Source organism: Hemicordylus capensis, chromosome 1 (genome assembly GCF_027244095.1).
Source record: "Hemicordylus capensis ecotype Gifberg chromosome 1, rHemCap1.1.pri, whole genome shotgun sequence".
NCBI lineage: Eukaryota > Metazoa > Chordata > Lepidosauria > Squamata > Cordylidae > Hemicordylus > Hemicordylus capensis.
The window spans coordinates 396,135,705-396,156,816 of record NC_069657.1 but is presented as its reverse complement, the minus strand read 5'-3'; the positions used below and the strand labels follow the sequence as shown (position 1 = coordinate 396,156,816).

Here is a 21,112-nt window from a genome sequence, read left to right as displayed (position 1 = left end):
GTCCTGTTTCCAGTATACACGTACAGAACTGTAGCCTGAGAAGCAAGGACCTGAAGATCTTTCCAGGCCAAATCCTCACATGTGGATAGTCAACATTATAAAAACATTGGCCAACGCTGATGAGAGATCAGCCCATTCAGCTATCAGCCCCACTTTTGCCCAAATATGTGGCCTCGGCCCAAGAGTTGTAGGCTTCAGTCACTTGCACTGCGAAGCTCAGCCCATATTTCAGATGCCAAAAGGAATGAAAAGATGTGAACAGATGGACAGAGGAGACACAACTGGAGCCATAGTTCAGCGATAAGAGCATCTATTTTGCATGCAGAAAGTCCCAGGTTCAATTCCTGGCATTTCCAGGTAGGGCTGGGAAAAACTCATGCCTGACACCTGGGAGAATCCAATCCCAGTCAGTGGAGTGAATATTGAGCCTGACCTTGGACTAAAGCAGCTTTCTATGTTCCAGGGAATGCATCCCAGCTTCTGTAACAAGGCCTATTCCAGGCCTGCACAACATAAGGCCCGGGGCCCGGATTTGGCCCACAGGGACTTTTTTACTGACCCCCCCCCCAGGTCTCCTGCAGCAACACAGAAGCTGAAAACTGCCTTATAGCACCATCCTAGGCAAGTTTTCTCAGAAAGATGTTCCATGGTGTACCCAGTGAGGCTTACTCCCATGTAAACATGCTGAGGATTGCAGCCTGAAAGCAACGACCATTGATTTAGGGAGAGGAGAGAACTTGGGATTTGTTTGGGGTTTGCAGGCCTTCCAGGGGCCCCACTGATTGAGCAGGGACAGGACCTATTTTCTGGCCACTATCCTTGGTTAAAACTATGAGTCCATTGACAGGGAGAATAGATCCACAAGTAACTAACAAGATTTTTCATTTTAATGTAATGATGTGCTAAAAATTGACCTCGGCCCCTGCACACCAAGTTGTGGATGGTTCCGGCCCACAAGGGCATTTGAGTTGTGCAGCCCCTATTCCAACCATTCTATATCTTCACATTTTGTCCCAGAGACCACTCCAACCTTGCTACACACTTGACCAGTGTTCTCTCTAATTTTTTTCATCTCTGTGTGGAATAAGTTTTGTTCTGGGTGGCAGTATCAAGGCAGTGTGTGTGTGCATGTGCATTCAGAATGGGGCCTTCCTGATTCAACTTGAGCGGGATCTAAAATGAACTGAGTGGACATCCAAAAACTGGTGAGCTTGAGCATATGCACACACTTTAGAGGGAACAGTGCACATGACCCTAGACAAATGAACTACATCAGATAAAGATATACCTGTAAAAGTAATTCAGTCAGGTATTATTTATGTTTCTACTCCTGACAAAAGACAATGCTAACTTTTGAGATAACAGTGACAAATTATTATGAAGTTATATAGCAATACAATTACAATGCAGCGTTGTACAGTTATATGCTTACTGCTCCATGTTGATCAAGATAATTAGGAAGTAGGAGATATCTTCCCACACGTTTATGATGCGACACATTTTAATAAATGGTATGTACACACATATATACCTTGTCACCTAATGGCACAGCGGGGAAGTAACTTGCCTAGAGAGCAAGAGGTTGCCGGTTCGAACCCCCATTAGTATGTATCCCAGACTATGAGAAACACCTATATTGGGCAGCAGTGATACAGGAAGATGCTGAAAGGCATCATCACGTACTGTATGGGAGGAAGGCAATGGTAAACCACCCCTGTATTCTATCAAAGAAAACCACATGGCTCTGTGGTTGCCAGGAGTCAACACCGACTCGACAGCACAACTTAACACACATATATGGATGTGGAAGAGAAAAACTGGAATTAAAAACAACAACAACAACCAGAGACATAAACAAAGACAACTCCTGCTTCAGCAGCAGTGTATGTCAAAAGCAATAAAACAGACAAACGTGTAACAGCTGGAGTTGAAGCCTCATAAAGGAACATCTCATCCCAGGAGAGAAGTGGTGACTGACCTAATGTCTGGTATGTTAATGAAACTTCACACCACTAACTGTGCATACACAGCAAGGTGGACTTCTTGAAGCGGCTTCTCAATGAGACCCATAACCATAAGAAATATGAAATCAATTAGCCACAAGTAATCAGGAGACATGGGAATCTGGAAGTATGCCTGAGGATGGGGAACTCTCCCTCTTATTGATCTATTTGTGGAATATGTTGTGGAATATGTTATTTCTAAAGGGCCATCTGAAAGAAGAAAGCAGCTGAACTTAGGCTACAACTCCAGTGCCCTTTGTGCAGATGAAGAAATTCCTGTAGCTGCTTTTTTGCAACTAACAGAATCCAACACCCTGACATAATTATTTCTCAGAGAGAACACCTACTAGCAAAAGGAGAAGACAACACTGAATAAGTTCTGTTGAGTGACAGAAGATATCAGGAAACAGCTTTTCAAGTCAAAGGCCAACACTGAAGCAAGCCGACAACATCCTGGAAGGGTAACTGAGAAAGGTGTTCTACATCAACAGGCAAGAATTAACATTGCGTGGGGCACCCGTCATGTCTTTCAAGCCGTAGCTGTGACAACAGCCATGTACCACTGACACTGGTAGAATATGATGATGATGATAATAATAATAGCACAGCCAAAACTGTTGCAGAGGAAAAGATAATTGTACAGAACTAATCAAAGCAGCGGATACCAGCTAAATTGCAGTGGGAGGAGAGAATTCATGTAGAAAAAATTAGTTTCTCCTTTAAACTGAAGCAATGCTTATCAGCATGACGACTTGTTGCTGCAGTTGGATCTTCTGGAAGCTAGAAGGCTTTATTGCCACAATACCACTCGAAAATCAACTATCATTCCCAAGCCTCATTGATCATAAGTCTCTTGGTCACATAAAATAGAGAAACGTTCACCCAGCAACTACACCACTTCGATCAGTATGCATTGATCTCTAGGCAACCCTCCTCATGCCTGCACCGGAGGTGGCTACCTCACCTTGCTTCATAGAAGGGCCACCCTGGCAGGTAACCTCCATCCAGGCACGAAACAGACCCAGACCTGCTTAGTTTCCATAAGGTTGCTGCATCATGTGCCTTCAGATCATAGCTCTGGGCTCACTCTAACCCCAGAGAAATGTGGATAGAGGAAAGCAAAAAGAGAAGGAAAAGAATATCCTTTCGATGATGTGAAGGATTCTTGCCCTTTGGGATGATTAGTCTGTAGCAATTTATATGATGATTTCTCTGAGGGGGAGGATCATATCATCAAGATGACAAGCAAGGCATCAGAATAATCATTTTTCTATAAGAAGGTATTGAAGCACTAGATCCATCAGATCAGAATCCATTAAATTCCATACTTCAGCACTGAGGAATCTGTTTACAAAGAGAGACATTCATAACTTCACAGTGTTTTCAAAGTTTGCTTCAGGACCGCTCTCTGATAACATTATGGATTACTCCTCTAGCCTACGGTAGAGATATAGTGAAATAGTAATCATCTTAAGAAGCAAATAGTCATGCCAAAAGCTTCTGTCTTTCTGGAAGCCGCGTCACACTGGATATTATTCAGTAGCACACATGTGCTAATTTAGAAGTACAGTCAGAAACCAGATAAAGGCAGTATATTTGACATTCCTCTAAAAACCAGCCGTATTCGGACATGATGCTTTACATGCTTGCAGGCTGTGCACAAGTACATTTTTGTGAGTAACTCTACATGCATTTATTTAAAACTGAACCTGCATTCAGGACTCCTCAAATACAGGGTACAGGTGGGAAGTGTATTACTGTATGTATACCGAACGTTTATGAACTGTATGTGCATACAGATCTGTAGGTATGTACACTGTACCCAGATTGTATGTATGTTGAACCTTTTGTATGCTCAGGGCATAATGTATGCTTCCATTCACAAAACATTTATAGATGCCTGCCCAGTTCAGCGTCTCCTAAGTCTTTCAACTCTAAGATTTATATTGCATATTTCAATTTATAATTCAGCTTGTCATCCCTGCGGTATGTTTTTGGCAACCAAACCAAAGTGCCTCTCTAAAATGCACATGCACAAGAGAGATAACTCAGCAAACGTCAGCTTGATGTTTGCCACATGATGCAGGATTAGCTCCCTCTGCCTCTGTTTTGGTGAAGGCTGAAGATATTTTTGTTTCAGCAGACATTTGCTGGTTTCCTTTGCTGAGTGCACAACTCTCTCTGTGTGTGCGCTTCAGGTGGTTTTGCTGCACTCTTTATTTGGTATGTTATTTATCAATTTTTTTAATTAAAAAAACCTACTTTGTAAGTTGCTTTGGGCCCCCTGTGAGAAGAAGGTAGGGTATACTTTTTTTTAAAAGTGTCATGTCAAGTGTCGTTAGCAGAGGCACTTCTCTGGACTTCCAGGCAGAAGTCCAGGGCCTCCACACCCCCTGGGGACCCCCACCCATCCTCTTTAGTCTATCCTGGGTGGTGTGGTTGCTGCGCCGCCAGCCTGTGCTGGGTGGCAGAATGTGACTGTGATCTCTGCTGGGTGGCCAGGTGTGACTTCTGCTTTAGAGATAGAGGGGGAAGTGGGGAAAGAAATATGTGGGATGGGAATATGTTAAATTGCATGTTGAAACGTTTCTACTAATGCATTTTTGCATAAATATACCTGGTTTATATTCTTACATTCCTGTGAGTTAAGAACATAAGAACAGCCCTGCTGGATCAGGCCCAAGGCCCATCTAGTCCAGCATTCTGTTTCACACAGTGGCCACCAGATGCCACTGGAAGCCACAGGCAGGAGTTGAGGGCATGCCCTCTCTCCTGCTGTCACTCCCCTGCAACTGGTACTCAGAGGCATCCTGCCTTTGAGGCTGGAGGTGGCCTTTAGCCCTCCGACTAGTAACCGATTATAGACCTCTCCTCCATCAAGTTATCCAAACCCCTCTTAAAGCCTTCCAGGTTGTTGGCTGTCACCACATCTCATGGCAGAGAATTCCACAAGTGGATTATGTGTTGTGTGAAAAAGTACTTCCGTTTGTCGGTCCTAAATTTCCTGGCAATGAGTTTCATGGGATGACCCCTGGTTCTAGCGTTATGTGAGAGGGAGAAGAATTTCTCTCTGTCCACTTTCTCCACACCATGCATGATTTTATAGACCTCTGTCATGTCTCCCCGCAGTCACCTTTTTTCTAAACTAAAAAGCCCCAGGTGTTGTAGCCTTGCCTCATAAGAAAGGTGCTCTAGACCCCTGATTATCTTGGTTGCCCTCCTCTGCACCTTTCCCAGTTCTACAATGTCCTTCTTTAAATGTGGTGACCAGAATTGTACGCAGTACTCCAAGTGTGGCCACACCTTCATTTTGTATAAGGGCATTATAATAATATTAGCAGTTTTATTTTCAATCCCCTTCCTAATGATCCCTAGCATGGAATTGGCTTTTTCATAGCTGCCACAGATTGAGTCAACACTTTGTTGCTGTTTGTGCCCTCAAGAACCCACATGTTAAAAATACTGCATGGGTCATGGTGTGTGTGTGGGGGGGGGGGCATGATGCTTAACTTGCAGGGGGGCGGGGCTCCAAAGGTCCTTAAGTCCAGGCTCCAAAATTACCTAGATGCCCCTCTGGTAGTTATATACATAGGAAGCTGCCTCATACCGCGTCAGACCATTGATCCATCTAGCTCAGTATTGTCTATACTGACTGGCAGCGGTTCTCCAAGCTTTCCAGCAGGAGTCTCTCCCACCCCTACCTGGAGATGCCAGGGATCGAACCTGGGACCTTCAGCATGCAAAGCAGATGCTCTACCACTGAGCCACAGCCCCATTCCTTAAGGGGAATATCTAACAGCAGGTAGTGCTTACACACAGTCACCCATCCAAATGTAAAGTGGCATGGACCTGCTTAGCAAAGGGGACAATTCATGCTCGCTATCACAAGACCAATTCTCCTCCCCACCCTGTCAGTTTTTGACCCCCACCCTGACAATCTTCTTTTGAAATTTTGCTTGATTTCAAAACAGATTTTGAAATTTGTGGGGGTGGAGAAGACCTACTGTTTTGTTGGATAAAATGGGGTAACCCCATGACACACTACTGTGAGCTCTTTGGAGGAAGGGCAGAAGATAAGTCTGATCAAAGTAATTCTATATATCCACAGTCAGCAGGGAATGTCTTTTCTTCTTTATAATTAGAGGATGCTGAAACCACAGGCACAAATTGATAGAGGATAGATTTTCTTACTAGAGGAGGTGCTGTCTAGTTTATATACACACACTTGACCTGTTCAGTGGTATCTCCGAGTTGCCAAAACCATAATGGGGGATGGTGCCATATAAATGCTAAGCAGTGATGCTGTAGCTAAAAATGGTACATTTCAGGTTTGGATGCCTATACCTGGATGGTCCACTGGATGGTCATGGCTACTGCAGTTTCACAGTTTCCTTCTGCAGTGGAAATAGGAAGCAACAAGGAGAGCGAACTGGCACAGGCAGTGGGAACGTTGTCCAGCCTGTGCAAAATACACCAGGTTAAACAGGGGGACAGAGGAAATCCAGACCTACACAAAGTTGGTCCCAGGCTATATTAAGCCAGGCTATACTTACATATGGAAAAATACAAGGACCCACGTCATAGGGAGGAACCTCCTTCAGCCTTCCTCTGCATTCCCTTGGCTGGGTGCTGCCAAGTGGCCTAGTTTATTTACAGTCTATTCCTGTCACTTTAATCTTGCCATAGCCCTACAGCCAAGCAGGAAGAGTGGAATTTCACACCTGGCAGCCTGCCCTGTCTTATACCACCATTCTGCATATGAAAAACACAAGTATAAAGATCCACTAGACTTCTAGGGATCCTAACTCCACCAATGAGCAGGCACAGGAATGGAATCCCTGCTACTAGAGGTCAATGACCCAGGTCCTTCTTTTTAATCACTTCTCAGGCTACCATAAAACATAATCACTTACCAGGGTCTCAGGAGAGAACACACACACAGAGCAATGAGTTTAAACTGTAAGCAGGGTTGATTTAGGTTAGGAAACTCTTCCTGCTAGTATTGGATTAAGGTACGGGGTACATAAGCCATCACTTAGGGCCTCATATTATGAGGGGCCCCTGAATTTTAAATATGACTAAATTTCAAGTTTCACACAATGTAATTTCATTTAAAGCTATTTCTAATGCAAATAGGCTCATTGCAAAATAGGATTTTGTTAGATCACTGGGGTTTTTTTGCATCTTTGCCAAGTAAAAATAAATCTTTATTGTTTCTATTTTCATTGTCTGTTAGAATAATATATATATTTAATGCTATGGGGCCTTTTAAGCTTGCCACAGCATGTCATTATCTAGCACTGTTTCCCACTTTCTTTTTAAAAACACAAAGAAATTGGGCAAATTGCCCTCAGAAGCTGATGGATCTTCTTGTCCTATGATTTTGAAAAGGTGGCTATATATTGGTGGGTGCCCCCACCCCCAAGGATATGATTTGCAAACTGTGAGGACAGCCCCCACCTGAGTCTGGGATGCTTACAAGATTCAATTTATTTATTTGTCCAATTTATATACTGCTCTTCATTTAAATCTCAAAGTTTACAGTATAATTAAAACAATGCATAATTAAAATACAAAAGTACAGCTAATATAAAAATAATATCTCTATTAAAATTTTTTTAAAAACCCATTAAAAACAATAAGGGGTAGATCATGTTTAAAATTGGGATATATCATATTAGAAAGTGATGGATAATGTTTATGTTTGGTCTCAGTAGATAGGCCAGCGTGGTGTAGTGGTTAGAGTGCTGGACTAGGACCAGGGAGAACCGAGTTCAAATCACCATTCAGCCATGAAACTCACTGGGGGACTCTGGGCCAGTCACTTCTCTCTCAGCCTAACCTACTTCACAGGGTTGTTGTGAGGAGAAACTTAAGTATGTAGTACACCGCTGTGGGCTCCTTGGAGGAAGAGTGGGATATAAAATGAAATAATAATAATAATAATAATAATAATAATAATAGGTTGAGAAGCAATTCTATAGAGGAGAAAAACAATAATGCCTTAATATAAAACAATTACAGTGGTCCCTCTACTTACGAAATTAATCCGTTCCGAATGCACATTTGTAAGTCGAAAAGTTCGTAAGTCGAAAAGCGGTTTCCCATAGGAATGCATTGGGAACGGATTAATGCGTTCCGGAGCCTAGAAAAAAGACCCAGACCCCCAGTAAGGCTTGCAAACTGCACAGGAACATTTCTTTTCAAGAATAAACAGGCAGTAAACAGGCAGGCAAGTCAAGGAAACCGCATGTAAAATTCGTAAGTCGAGGAAACCCCATCTAAAAATTTGTAAGTCGAAAAAACCGCATCTAAAACCGGATCTAAAACTGCCGTTTGTAACTCGAAAAATACTTATGTCGAGTAGTTCGTAAGTTGAGGGACCACTGTATGCACCCATAGAAAGAGTACCATAACTCCCAGAATTCCAGACAGATATAGGTATCAGAAAAAGAAAAGGTACAGCAAAGAAGTAGCAAAATGATCAGGGGTGTACAATGTCTGCATAGAAGGAGACATGAAAAGGCTGAAGAGTTAGCTTGGAGGAGAGTCATTAATGGAAGAGGTATATATGATGAAATAGGTAGGGAACATTTATTGGTAGTGAATCGATCCCTAGGATTCATTGCCAAAGGAAGTGGTAATGGTAGATGGTATAGACTGGATGCACTAAAGAGAACAAACAAAATACCCGATGAGGGACTGATCTGTAGGAATGCTTATATGTTTTGAAACAAGGAACTCTGAGGTCATTTTGTTGCTTTTACCAAGACAGAATTAGATTGAATATGATCTGCTCTTCACACCTAAGTCCTATTGTTTTGTCCCATGTGTTGGTTTATAACTAGCACCCTGTAAACAGAAAAACTTACTGCTTTCCCAATTAAAATAATAATAATAATGTTAGAAGGCTCCTGCTTTTTTAATTAATTTGTAATGGATCTCCTTTCATTTTCTGTGCTCCCCAGATTGACTGCCTGCTCAGTTTCAAATATCTGAGAAGGTAGGATGTGTCCAGTATGAAGCTATCAGGTCAACTAACTTCTGCAATTTGAATTTTAATACAAAAACAAACAGCGAAGGACTACGCAGAAAATCTTCTGGGTGGCATGGGGTAAGATTTCAAGCACATATGGTAATTCCACCCCACCCCCCGCACCCCAGTATTTCCTCACCAAAATGCACCTTTTAAATAAAGGAATCCAGTTTGCGTAGATTGATGTTTGAAAAGAAGAAAAGAAAAAAGAGATTGCAACAATAGAGGAAGACTGCAGAGCAAGAGGACTATTTGCTCTACTAGGTAAGAGGTGTAATCCTATTCTCTGTGTTAACAAAGAGAGGAGGGAGGAAAGTCTAGAGAAAAACAGAAGAAAAACTGTGAGAAGAGGTGTTGCTATACCAGAACAAGGATCTGTAGTGTAACCAAAGCACTTGAAGTTCCACACATGCTTTTTAACCTTGGAGATGGGAACAATCTCACAAACCCACAGCTGTAGCCTGCTTGTGGGGGGCGGGGGTGGGGAGATAAACATGAACATACATTAAAATGAAAACTATTAAAATCTCACCAAATCCTTAATTAACTTTCCAGGGCTTCAGTGCTGCCAATCTCAAGAGCTGTTTTAATCCTGCCCCTGCCTGCTCTTAACCGTCCCTTATACTTCCTAGAACTCTTTCACTCGCCCATCTGTCGCTGACTCACTCCCTTACCTCACATTCACATGCTCCCCCAGTATGCCACACCAAAGCCCTAAAATGCTGTGTTAGGTATTTATATAAAAGAACAGGAAAGACAATTTATGCACAAGTCACTTCCTGCACTGGATATAAAACTTTTCTGCTTTGAATAGGATTCTCCTACTCATGTAAATATGCAGCACACATAACTATACAATCCATCGGAGAACAACATTCCAAAAGGAGATTATATTATATGTAGGCCTTACATAGAGTGTGTGGTAGCCAAAAGAGTGTGGCAGGGAGTAAGCAAGCTGTTAGAGTGGCCTGATTTGGAAAAACAGACTTGGGAAGAACTAACCTCGGGTTTGAACGATAGAACCTCTTTTTAAGGTCCCAGAAAGAAACCTTCAAGGAAACGGGACAGAACGGGTGCCCTCATACTAGGGAATTGGAACGTTCCCCTTCCCCTTCTCATAATCAGGTTAGTAAACCTGTATGTCATTTATGCAATGCTCCTGCATAAGAATAGGGAGGGAAGATGCGACCAAGAGGTTCACGCAGATGAGACAGTAAATCTCTTCTGGAAAAGTTTGTATGGTTATGTGCAAAAAGACAAGAGTATCTCTTCTAAACAGCAATAGGACAAATTGTGGAAATGGACGTTGGATGTAACCCCCCCAATTACCTGATGTGCCTTGAAATCCCCCACCCCCGAATTACAGTACTACCTGCATATCATAACTTGTGTGTTTCCAAATCCTTGTGTGTAAATCATGTACAAACAACCACTTTGTATATAATTGTGCTTTGGCAACGTACTGTATGCTTTGGTATTTTGTTGGTTCAATTAAAAAAAAAATCTTGTCCTACATAATTTCAACCGAGACACCAGCCAGGGTGAGGCATGGACATTCTGGATAAGGAGAACCTTTCTTCATTATTTGTAACCAGATCCTTGTGGAACATAATGCTTCAACTATCCACCCATAAAACATATATTGGAATACTGACCCTCATTATTTGGCTCAAGGCTATGAAAAATTTAGTCAAGTGTTTGAACAGAAGTAAGAGCAAGCAACTCATTCAGCATGAAGGGATACCTAGAAAATATATTATGCTGACTAGTCCACCCTGGTTTACATTTGAATGGGAGACTACATGTGTGAGCACTGTAAGATATTCCCCTCAGGTGATGGAGCCACTCTGGGAAGAGCAGAAGGTTCCAAGTTCCCTCCCTGGCTTCTCCAAGATAGGGCTGAGAGAGAATCCTGCCTGCAGCCTTGGAAAAGCCGCTGTCAGTCTGTGCAGACAATACTGAGCTAGATGGACCAAGGGTCTGTCTCGGTAGAAGGCAGCTTCATATGCTGCACCTAATGGGCATATTTTCAATCACATACAGGAAGATTGGAGAAGCATGAACCATTGTACGAATATAAAAACATAACAACAGCCCTGCTGGATCAGGCTCGAGGCCTATCTAGTCCAGCACCCTGTTTCACACAGTGGCCCACCAGATGCCTTTGGGGAGCCCACAGGAGTATGTGCACGCCCTCTCTCCTGCTGTTACTCCCCTGCAACTGGTATTGAGAGGCATCGTGCCTCTGAGGCTGGATGTGGCACACAGTCACCAGACTAGTAGCCATTGATAGACTTGTCTTCCATGAATTAGTCTAAGCTCCTTTTAAAGCCATCCAAAGCTGGTAGCCATCACCACATCCCATAATAAAGAATTCCATAGATTAATCATATGCTGTTCCTCCTCTTGTCGGTCCTAAATTTCCCGACTTTCAGTTTCATGGGGTGACCCCTGGTTCTAGTGTTATGTAAGAGGGAGAAAAATTTATATGTCCACCCTCTTCACTCCATGCATAGTTTTATACACCTCAATCATGTCTCCCCTTAGTCGCCTCTTTTCCAAGGTAAAGAGCCCCAGGTGTTGTAGCCTTGCCTCATAAGGAAGGTGCTCTAGGCCCCAATCATGGTGGCTGCCCTCTTCTGCACCTTTCCCAGTTCTACAATGTCCTTTTTTAGATGTTGTGACCAGAATTGTACGCAGTACTCCAGGTGTGGCTGTACCACAGATTTGTATAAGGGCATTATAATATTATCAGTTTTATTTTCAATCCCCTTCCTAATGATTCCTAGCATGGAATTGGCCTTTTTCACAGCTGCCGCGTACGGAGTCAACACTTTCAATGAGCCCAATGAGCCCACCATGACCCCAAGATCTCTTTCCTGGTCAGTCACCAGAAGCTCAGACCCCAACAGTGTATATGTGAAGTTGGGTTTTTTTTTGCCCCAATATGCATCACTTTACACTTGCTTACCGTCACCACTGATAAATCGAGTGAGAACTGCCTGTTAAACTAATGCTGCAAATTTACTCCCCTGCTCAAATATGTGGTCTCAGCACAGGGAGGTCTTAGGTGCAGTTCCCTTCTGCCCCCTGTCCATGCAGTGGCAAGCCTAGGTAAAACTGGCACCTGGACCGCATCCCACATGAGGCCCCCCTGCATTTGGGGGGGGCACTTGCCGCCACCCCACACCCGACCCAGTGCACAAAACTGCCATAATTTACCTTATTTGTAGCTGCCAGTGTGCAGGGGTGGGGGTGAGCCAAGCAGGCTTTTCCCCGCCCTGTGGTGGCAGGTGGAGCGGCCACTGGGCCTGCCTGTCCGGCCCAGTGGCACTTGAAAACTGTGGCCACACCGCTCCACCCATTGCCAGAGAGTGGGGGGAAGGCTTGCTTGGTTCAACGCCCCCCCATCGGCCACACACATTGGCAGCTAAAATTAAGGTAACTTGTGGTGGTTCGGCATGGCGGGGCAGGCGCAGGGTGGCAAGAGGCCCCTTGGAGGCCTCCCTAGTCCCTTGGATGCCCCCCTGGACCTTGGAGGCCATGGGCCGGGTCCCCAAGGTCCCAGGGGTTAGAATGCCTCTGTGCCCATGTGCTTGTACAGAGCTAAAAGGAGCAGACTTGACACAGCCCCACCAGCTCATACTAGTCAGCACCTTGCTGCCTTACATGGGAAAGACTCCTTTGCAAATCACTGACTAGATAAAGAAGCTGGAGCTGCATGTTTGCATGAAAGAAGGAATGCCAACTGAATTCACTATGGATTTCAACCACTTCTTTTTGAGATTTGAGAATACACTGTGTAACTGAGTTCATACAGAAGATGAGACAAGGTTGTATCTGCTGCACATGCTCCTTTGTCTTCCTTGATACCATTTGTGCAATTTCCAGAGAAAAATTGAAACTGGAAGTTCTTAGGACAGCTCATCAGATATGACCATTATGTAAATTAAGATGTCTTTTCATTACACTCTTCAGAAGTCCAACAGAAAAGAAGAGACAATATCTCATAAATGTTCTACAGAGAAGAACATTAGTTCATACACATAGTTTCACAAGCAGGGACTTGCATTAGAAAAAAGTACATATTATTTAGAAACCATGCAAATGTATATATTGCACACAGGCATCTGGTGAGCATAACTTAAGCGCATGCACACTCACACACCATAGAAACATAAGCTTATGCATATCTTCTAAGCATGTATGGCAGAAAACATTCTTTGCTTGATTAACTCTTCTGCAGGGTACAATTGGGTACCAAAATGCTTAAGACTAGCTTGAGTCAGGATTGCTATTCATGAATGTGTAATTGCATAAATTTTGCCACAGATTAAAGAAAAAAATGCTTAGTAAACAGAACTGTGCTTGGTCGGGAATGGGGAGGGAATGACAAAACACGCAATGCATGCATTAAGCCATTGTCTTGGAAATAGGTCAACTGCACACAAAAACAGCGTGAATTAGGGAAATACAGCTTCCCTAATTCAAGGGCAGAAATTACTCAGTTGCAAGAGAGTGTTTTAAGCTATGAGCTGAAATTGCTCAAAAGAGAAAATGAGATTACACTTTGCAGTGTTATCATGGCAAAGACATCAAAATAGCAGGATTTGATCTGGATTACTTGCACTGGGCTACTGGCCTACTAATTGGCTTAGTGGTCTGTGAACTGCGTCTCCCCCGCCCCAAAGAGAGCAATAAAAATGGAGCTCAGGAAAGTAAGGAATAATATAACTATTAGTTGCTGACATATTGTACAACGGTAAGTCAGTCTAGAAACATTGTGTGCATGCATGGAAGTCCAATAATTTTTGGACTTCCAAAGAGCGCTTTTTAAAGTTCCCCATGAAAGGCTCTTGAGTAAACCTAGCATTCATGGGATAAGGGGACAGGTTCATGTGTGGATTGGTAACTTGAAGGACAGGAAACAGAGGGTAGGAGTAAATGGACAGCTCTCTAAATGGAGGGGAGTAAGAAGCAGAGTCCCGCAAGGATCTGTACTGGGACCAGTGCTCTTTAGATCAACATTGATCTAGATGTTGGGGTAAACCAGTGAAGTGGCTAAATTTTGTAGAGGACACTAAACTACAAATAAGGTAGCTCTTTGTGGACCAAAGTACAGTTGGTCCAGTATGCCACAGTCAGGTTGGTCTCTGGGTCATCTTGGAGAGACCATATTACTCCCGTATTGAAAGAACTACACTGGCTGCTGCTAAGTTTCTAGGCAAAATACAAGGTGCTGGTTATAACCTATAAAGCCCTAAATGGCTTGGGGCCTGGGTATTTAAGAGAACCTATTCTTCATATAGAATCCTTAGGAAAATGGGTGTCCCTGAACATCTCATTGTTCTCATGAGAAACCTATACACAGAACAGGAAGCCACAGTCCAGACAGAACATGGTGAAACAGGCTAGCACTTGGTAGGGTTGCAATGAAGGCCTTGGAAAGGATATTTAGATGCTGTGACGTGTCTACACCTCCAAAGATTAGAATCGTTTGGTTTTTCCCGTGATACTCTATGGATGTGAAAGATGGACTTGGAAGAAGCAAGATAGAAAAGCATTGATGCTTTTGAACTTTGGTGCTGGAGAAGACTTTTGAGGATACCATGGACAGCCAGGAAAACAAACAAATGGAACATAGAACAAATCAATCCAGAATTTTCACTCAAGGCTCAAACTATCATACTTCGGACACATTATGCAAAGATCCAGATCCCTTGAGAAGTCCATAAAGCTGGGGAAAGTTGAAGGAAAAATCATCCTGGAGAGAATTTATCTATGTGGTTGCTAAGAGTCGGCACTGACTTGAAGGCACTTAATCAATCTATCAATCAATTCTTCATCATGAACTCCACCACCCACTGAGATAATCAGGAGAGGTCCGTCTGCAGTTGCCACTGGCTCGTCTGGTGGCTACTCGGGGATGGGCCTTCTCCACTGCTGCCCTGAAGCTTTGTAATGCACTCCCTGCTGAAATAAGAACCTCCCCATCTCTGACAACTTTTTAAAAGTCTTTAAAGATGCATCTGTTCACCCATGCTTTTAATTAAATACTGTTTTAATAGTTTTGACATTGTTTTAAAATTTAAATTTTTTGTAATGTTTTAACTTTTTCTGTTGTATTGTAAACCATGCAGAGATGCACGTTTTTGGCGGTATAAAAACCTAATAAATTAACACAAATATTTAGGGTAGTGAAATTCACAACAGATTATAAGGAGCACCAAAAGCATCTCTCCAAACAAGGTGAATGGGTAATAAAATGGCAAATGTGGTTCAATGTAAGCAAGTATAAAGTGATGCACATTGGGGCAACACCCCCCAATTTCACATATACAGTGATGAGGTCTGAGCTGTCGGTGACTGACCAGCAGAGAGATCTTGGGGTCGTGGTGGGCAGCACATTGAACGTGTTGACTCAGTACGTGGCAGGGGTGAAAAAGGCAAATTCCATGCTAGGGATTAATAAGGGGATTGATAGAAAATAATAAGGGAATTGATAATAAAAATGCTAGTATTATAATGCCCTTATACAAATCTATGGTGCAGCCTGGTAACCGTATCTTAAAGAGGACATTGTAAAAGGTGCAGAAGAGGGCAACCCAAGATGATCAGGGACCTGGAACACTGTCCATATGAGGCAAGGCTACAGCATTTGGGGCTTTTTAGTTTGGAAAAGAGGTGACTCTTGGAAGACATGATAGAAGTCTATAAAATTATGCATGGAGTAGAGAGAATGGGCAGAGGGAAAATTTTCTCCCTCTCACACAACACTAGAACCAGAGGTCATCCCATGAAACTGAAGACCAGGAAATTGAGGACCAACAAAAGGAAGTTTCCTTCACACAGTGCATAATTAATCTATGGAATAATCTGCCACAGGATATGGTGATGGCTACTAGCTTGGATGGCTTTAAAAGGGGCTTAGACAAAGTCATGGAGAAGAGGTCTATAAATGGCTACTAGTCTGGTGCCCTCACTTCTTGCCTGTGGAGTTCTCAGAGGCATGTGGTGGGTCACTGCGTGAAACAGGATGCTGGACTAGATAGGCCTTGGGCCTGATCCAGTGGGGCTGTTCTTATGTTCACGATGCATGACTACACACAAGTTTAAGCCCATTCAAAATAAGGGACTTACTTTAGTGTGATATCTGCACATCTTGCATGCACACATTACATTACCCTCTCCCATCACAGTCTAAGTCACTGTAGGCCACGGGTGGGCAAACATGGCCTTCCAGTTGTTATTGAGCAACTCCCATCATTCCCAGCCACAATAAATTGTGAACTATGTGGTGGAGCCCTGGTGCTCAAATCACAACACTCTCATCGAAATTAAGGGGACTTAAGTGACTCCTGACTAACTAGTCTTGTTGCACTTAGTCATGACAAACCAGTCTGGATAATGTAACACACTTGAGCCTTTAATAGAGTGCCGTAGAACATTCATTGTTTCAGGATTTGATTACATATATTACTTCACTAATTCAAAAGATATAGCAGTCCTATAATGCAGGCCATTATTACTACCCACCTGTTGCAAATGCTGCTGCCTACTGCTGTCTAATGAGCTTGCAGCACATGACATTTGAGAAATAGGTAATAATTTTCCTTCATTGCAGGTGAAAGATTTGGACTCAGAATTTCCTGGTTTCTGTTTCAGCCCCTTACAGTGCAATCCTATGCGTGTCTACTCAAAAGTAAGCCCTTTTGAGTTCAATGGGACTTATTTCTAGGCAAATATTATAGGATTGCAGACTTAGCCATTATGTCACACCAGCTGTCTCTTGGAGGCACAATTATCTGCATTCTGATACAATGTAATAACAATTGATATCATGCTCAAATCCTCTTGCAGCTACAGAAGGAACTTCATATTACATACCAAACACAAAAGGAAAATATTTAGAAAATGGGAACAAGAGAACAATCCCTATGTGAATAAAGGAAAAGCAGGAACAGCTCTTGGGAGTAGGAGTAGATTCGAGAACCAAGAACACAAAACGACCTTCAGCTCAATGATGAAACTATTGTGAAACATATAACATGTATGTTAGAGGAAGAGGATGACAAACTACACACCTTCTGCTCAGGCGAGAGAGAGAACTATTAACAAGACCCAAAGGATGCCAAATTGCTAAAATGTCTTCAGCACTTTGCCGTCTGTTCAAAATAGACACGTTGTGACTAGAAGGTGATTAGAGAAATTAAAAGGAAGTGCAGCGTGTTTAAAAGCAATCTATTCTTCTGGCTAAAAATCTATTCTTCAGTGATTTTGTGATGTCAGGTTGTTCTTGCTCATCGATCAGAGAGGAGCATTTTCAGTGGCCTCTTAGCCACCACGGAGGAAAGGCCACTCAATGGCCTCTGAACAGCTGCTCTGGGAAAGTGTGGAATGGCTAATTGGCTCCAAACTAAATCAAATAGCTGCTCTGAATGTAGAAAGGGGGAAATGCTCCAGACATGGCTCTAGGCTCCTTGTGAAAGGGAAGGTAGTCTTGTGATAGCAAGCACGAACTGCCCCCTTTGCTAAGCAGGGTCTGCCTTGATTTGCATTTGAAGTCACCATTGGGCAAATGGGTTCAAAGAACCCGGGCCACCACCGCCCCAGGGGCCCCAGACACGTCCCCTGCATCTGATGTAAGATGTGGGGGTCATATTTTGCTCCCAAAGGGGGCCACGCAGCCCTGTTTGGGACCGAAATCAGCCTGTGCTGCCTTGGCAGCATGGCCGGAGTGACTCTCCAATGTCTGGGAATCACTGCTAGAAAGAACACTGGTTGGGAGAGATTCCTGCCTGAAACCTTGGAGAGCTGCTGCCAGTCAGTTGATAATACCGAGCTAGATGGACCAATGGTCTGACTCGATATAAGGCAGCTCCCTATGTCCCTGCATTTCAGGAGGCCCTTTGCCCTTCAGGGTCCTCACCTTTGATGCTGCCCCTGCTCATCCTAGAAGAGCTCTGCATTTAGTAAGTGGCTAGAAAGGTTAGGCAAAAATCCTTAACATGCTTCTTTTGATGTATTCCACCAGCTCAACATCACATTCACAGTCTTTAGAGAGGATCAGTTCAAAGCGCAAAGGGCACACTGGTTCCTCACTTGTGCACCACCCACATATTTGCACTCCTGTTATGAGGGTTTTCCCACAAGAAGCAGGAGAATTATGCCACAAAACACAGAATGCAATTGAGCATGGTATGTTTGATCTTATGGAAGAATTCCAAGTAAATGTGTTCAGTGTTAGGCTGATTTTGCATTTTATTTAACGTCCCCCCCACCCACCCCTAAATGAAAGACTTCTGAGTCAGTCCGAATGAGTTAAAGTAAATATAGCTTGATAAAATAAACTCTGCATTGCTGAACGAGCTCAAGAAGGCTTGTGGGCATTATAAACTGTCATTGCTTTCATGGAAGGCAGGCAGGGTTCTAGAAGAGAAGAGAAATGCAACCACAACTCCTGTCTTTAATTTCAGAGATGTATGTCGGGGTAAGAAGGCTCTGGGGACATGACAGACAGGTTAACATAACTTAAGTACAAATCATACTTTTGAAAGAAGTAACCTCTTGTTATTGTCACTTCTGTAGGATGGCAACTATAAGCCAGGCTAACATAGACAATAACATAGACAACCCTAGATCCATTTTCACTTTACTTGCTGCTAGGACCAGCGTTCCCTATAAGAGGGATTCCCAGATGTTGTTGACTACAGCTCCCATAATCCCCAGCCAAAGGCCACTGCAGCTGGGGATTATGGGAGTTGTAGTCAACAGCATCTTACAGGGAACACTGGCCAGGACTGCAGACAATATAAGATAGCTTATATAGGTGATATAGATCACCTGAGCAAGGTGCTGAGCTGGCACAGGATGCTCTGTGCTGCCCGCCTTCATCGGCCCACCACCAACTCCACTGCTCTTTTCTTTCTCCCATCCCATTGAGAGGGGGAGGGAGTGGAAGGAAATGCAAAGAGCAGCAGAGTGCTAGGCTAGAGCGTCTCCACACTAGCCCAGCACTCTGCTCTTCTCCTCACTGCTTTCTCCTCCCTTCTCCTCTCAATCTGAAAAAGCCAGAGGTGGAAGTGGGAGGAGGAGGAAAAGGAGCAGTGGTGCTGGTGCTCATTTATCACCAGGGTGCATTTCAGATTACCAGTTCAACCGAGGCAAAATGCTTCAGTTTTGGCAAATTGCATTCAAAAAGCAAAGGCAGGCTATTGCACAAAGCTACCAGCAGGGGGAGCAGTTTCACAAAAACTAACAACCAGAAAATACAGCAACCTTTTAACACCGGACATACAAGGTTATAGCAATAAATCACAGCGATTAAATCTGAAACAAGGCATCAGAAATGTGAATGGCACCCTGACGAGAGCATAGGGATTGTTGTGTCACAGCACAGGAAGTGCGGAAGCACACTTCGTAGATACATCGTGACCCCCTTGCAGGGTCTAATCTCTGTGCGCTGCTGAGTGGCAGGCTGTCCTCTTCCCTCAGGCATAGAGGGGTGTGTGCTTGAGCTGGTCCTGGAGGCAACCGTCTTTCCCATCCCTACCTGGATTTGCCAGGGATCAAACCTAGAGCCTTCCACATGCAAAGTATGAATGCCACCACTGGGGCACAGTTCCTTCCCCATCTCAAGTTTAGCATGGTTCTCTGTATCAGCTCTCTACATGTTATTCTCACAGACAAAGTGAGAAGGCATAGGAGTCAAAATAGCTACTACCAGGATGTACAGCTGCTTTGAAAATGCCACACTCTGAACTTAATTATTAATAGTTCAGGGTCAGTCAGAGACAGACCTGAGAGGAGATGCAGTGAACAACAAACTGACCATGAATCAGCATCACAGAGCGGTTGCAACAAATGCCACTTTTGTACTGAATAAGATAAACGTCATGTGCAAGATGCAGAAGGCAACAGTACTGCTTTACTTAGTTCATATTGTGCACCACAAATTTTATAAAGGGGATTCAGAAAAAAGCAACAATGCAGATAAAGATACATCCAAAACATACCATTTAGCAACAAGCAAGTAAGAATGCAAGACCGTGGCACAGAGTTCCCCTCTTTAGTACCTCCATACTAAATGGAAAAGAAAGAAAGAAAGAAAGAAAGACCACGAAGAGTCAAGACCCTGCACTGTTTTGCACGACTAATGAAACAGATCCTGGCAACATACTTTCGTTATTAGGTGAAATAGGAGATACACATGCATGTTATACCTTGAAGAATATACAGTATAAAAACCTACTACAGAAACTCCTGCTAAAGGTTCACTGGATCTTCTAGACTCTGGGCCATCAGCCCACCACAATACCACCGAATGGCATAAGATTCCATTTTCCCATCCTTAGCAAGGAGGGAAAATCATCATAATAAATAACAGTAATACTTAGTATTTGCATAGTGCTTTCATGTGTTCATAGTGCTTCACATGTATTATATTGCTGTTATCCTTGCAACAAGCCTGTAAGATGAACCATCTCCCTGTTGCAGCTAAGAGCTGAGGGGGAGTGACTTGCCTAAAGCCACCTCATGAGTTCATAGCAGAGGTAGGATATGAATCAAGGACTTCCTGATCTGTAGCTCAGCCACCATTTTACAGCAGCTCTCTAAAATGCGGAAGCCCAATAGTAAATAAGGAGGCACATGGAACAATCTTTAGGTAAACACAAAAATAGCATGAACGAAATAACATGTTCTCTGTTGCCCCGAAGATTAGTCATCAGTGCTTCAGGAAACTCTTGTGAACAGAGCCAAACACACATCAGATGTAAAAACAGAGCTAAAAACCAAAAGTGTCAGTGCCTTTGTGAACTACTGGCTGATAGGAAACTATGATAAGAAGTCTGAAGTAACTAGTTATGACTGGTCAAATGGAAATAGAGAAAGGAAATTTCTGAATGGCTACTTACAATGTAGAATGAAAAGGAAACAATTGTTTCACCTGCTACTACGGAGGACAAGAGTAAAGTGCTGGGTTCAAACTACAAGGAGGTAAAGTTAGGTTAAACATACACAGAGCTTACTAATACAGGGAGCAGTTTCGGTCCTGGGGCAGTGGAACCATTCA

The 21,112-nt window shown here is 43.3% G+C and overlaps 1 protein-coding gene and 1 non-coding gene across 4 annotated transcripts in view; both read right to left on the bottom strand.

The window, feature by feature from the left end:
* The window catches only part of TMEM63B (transmembrane protein 63B), a 102,669-nt gene that overhangs the window by 56,114 nt on the left and 25,443 nt on the right, over positions 1-21,112 (bottom strand). The window lies entirely within an intron of this gene.
* On the bottom strand, positions 5,706-5,777 carry TRNAA-UGC (transfer RNA alanine (anticodon UGC)). The gene has a single exon. It is a non-coding gene; the product is annotated as a tRNA-Ala (tRNA).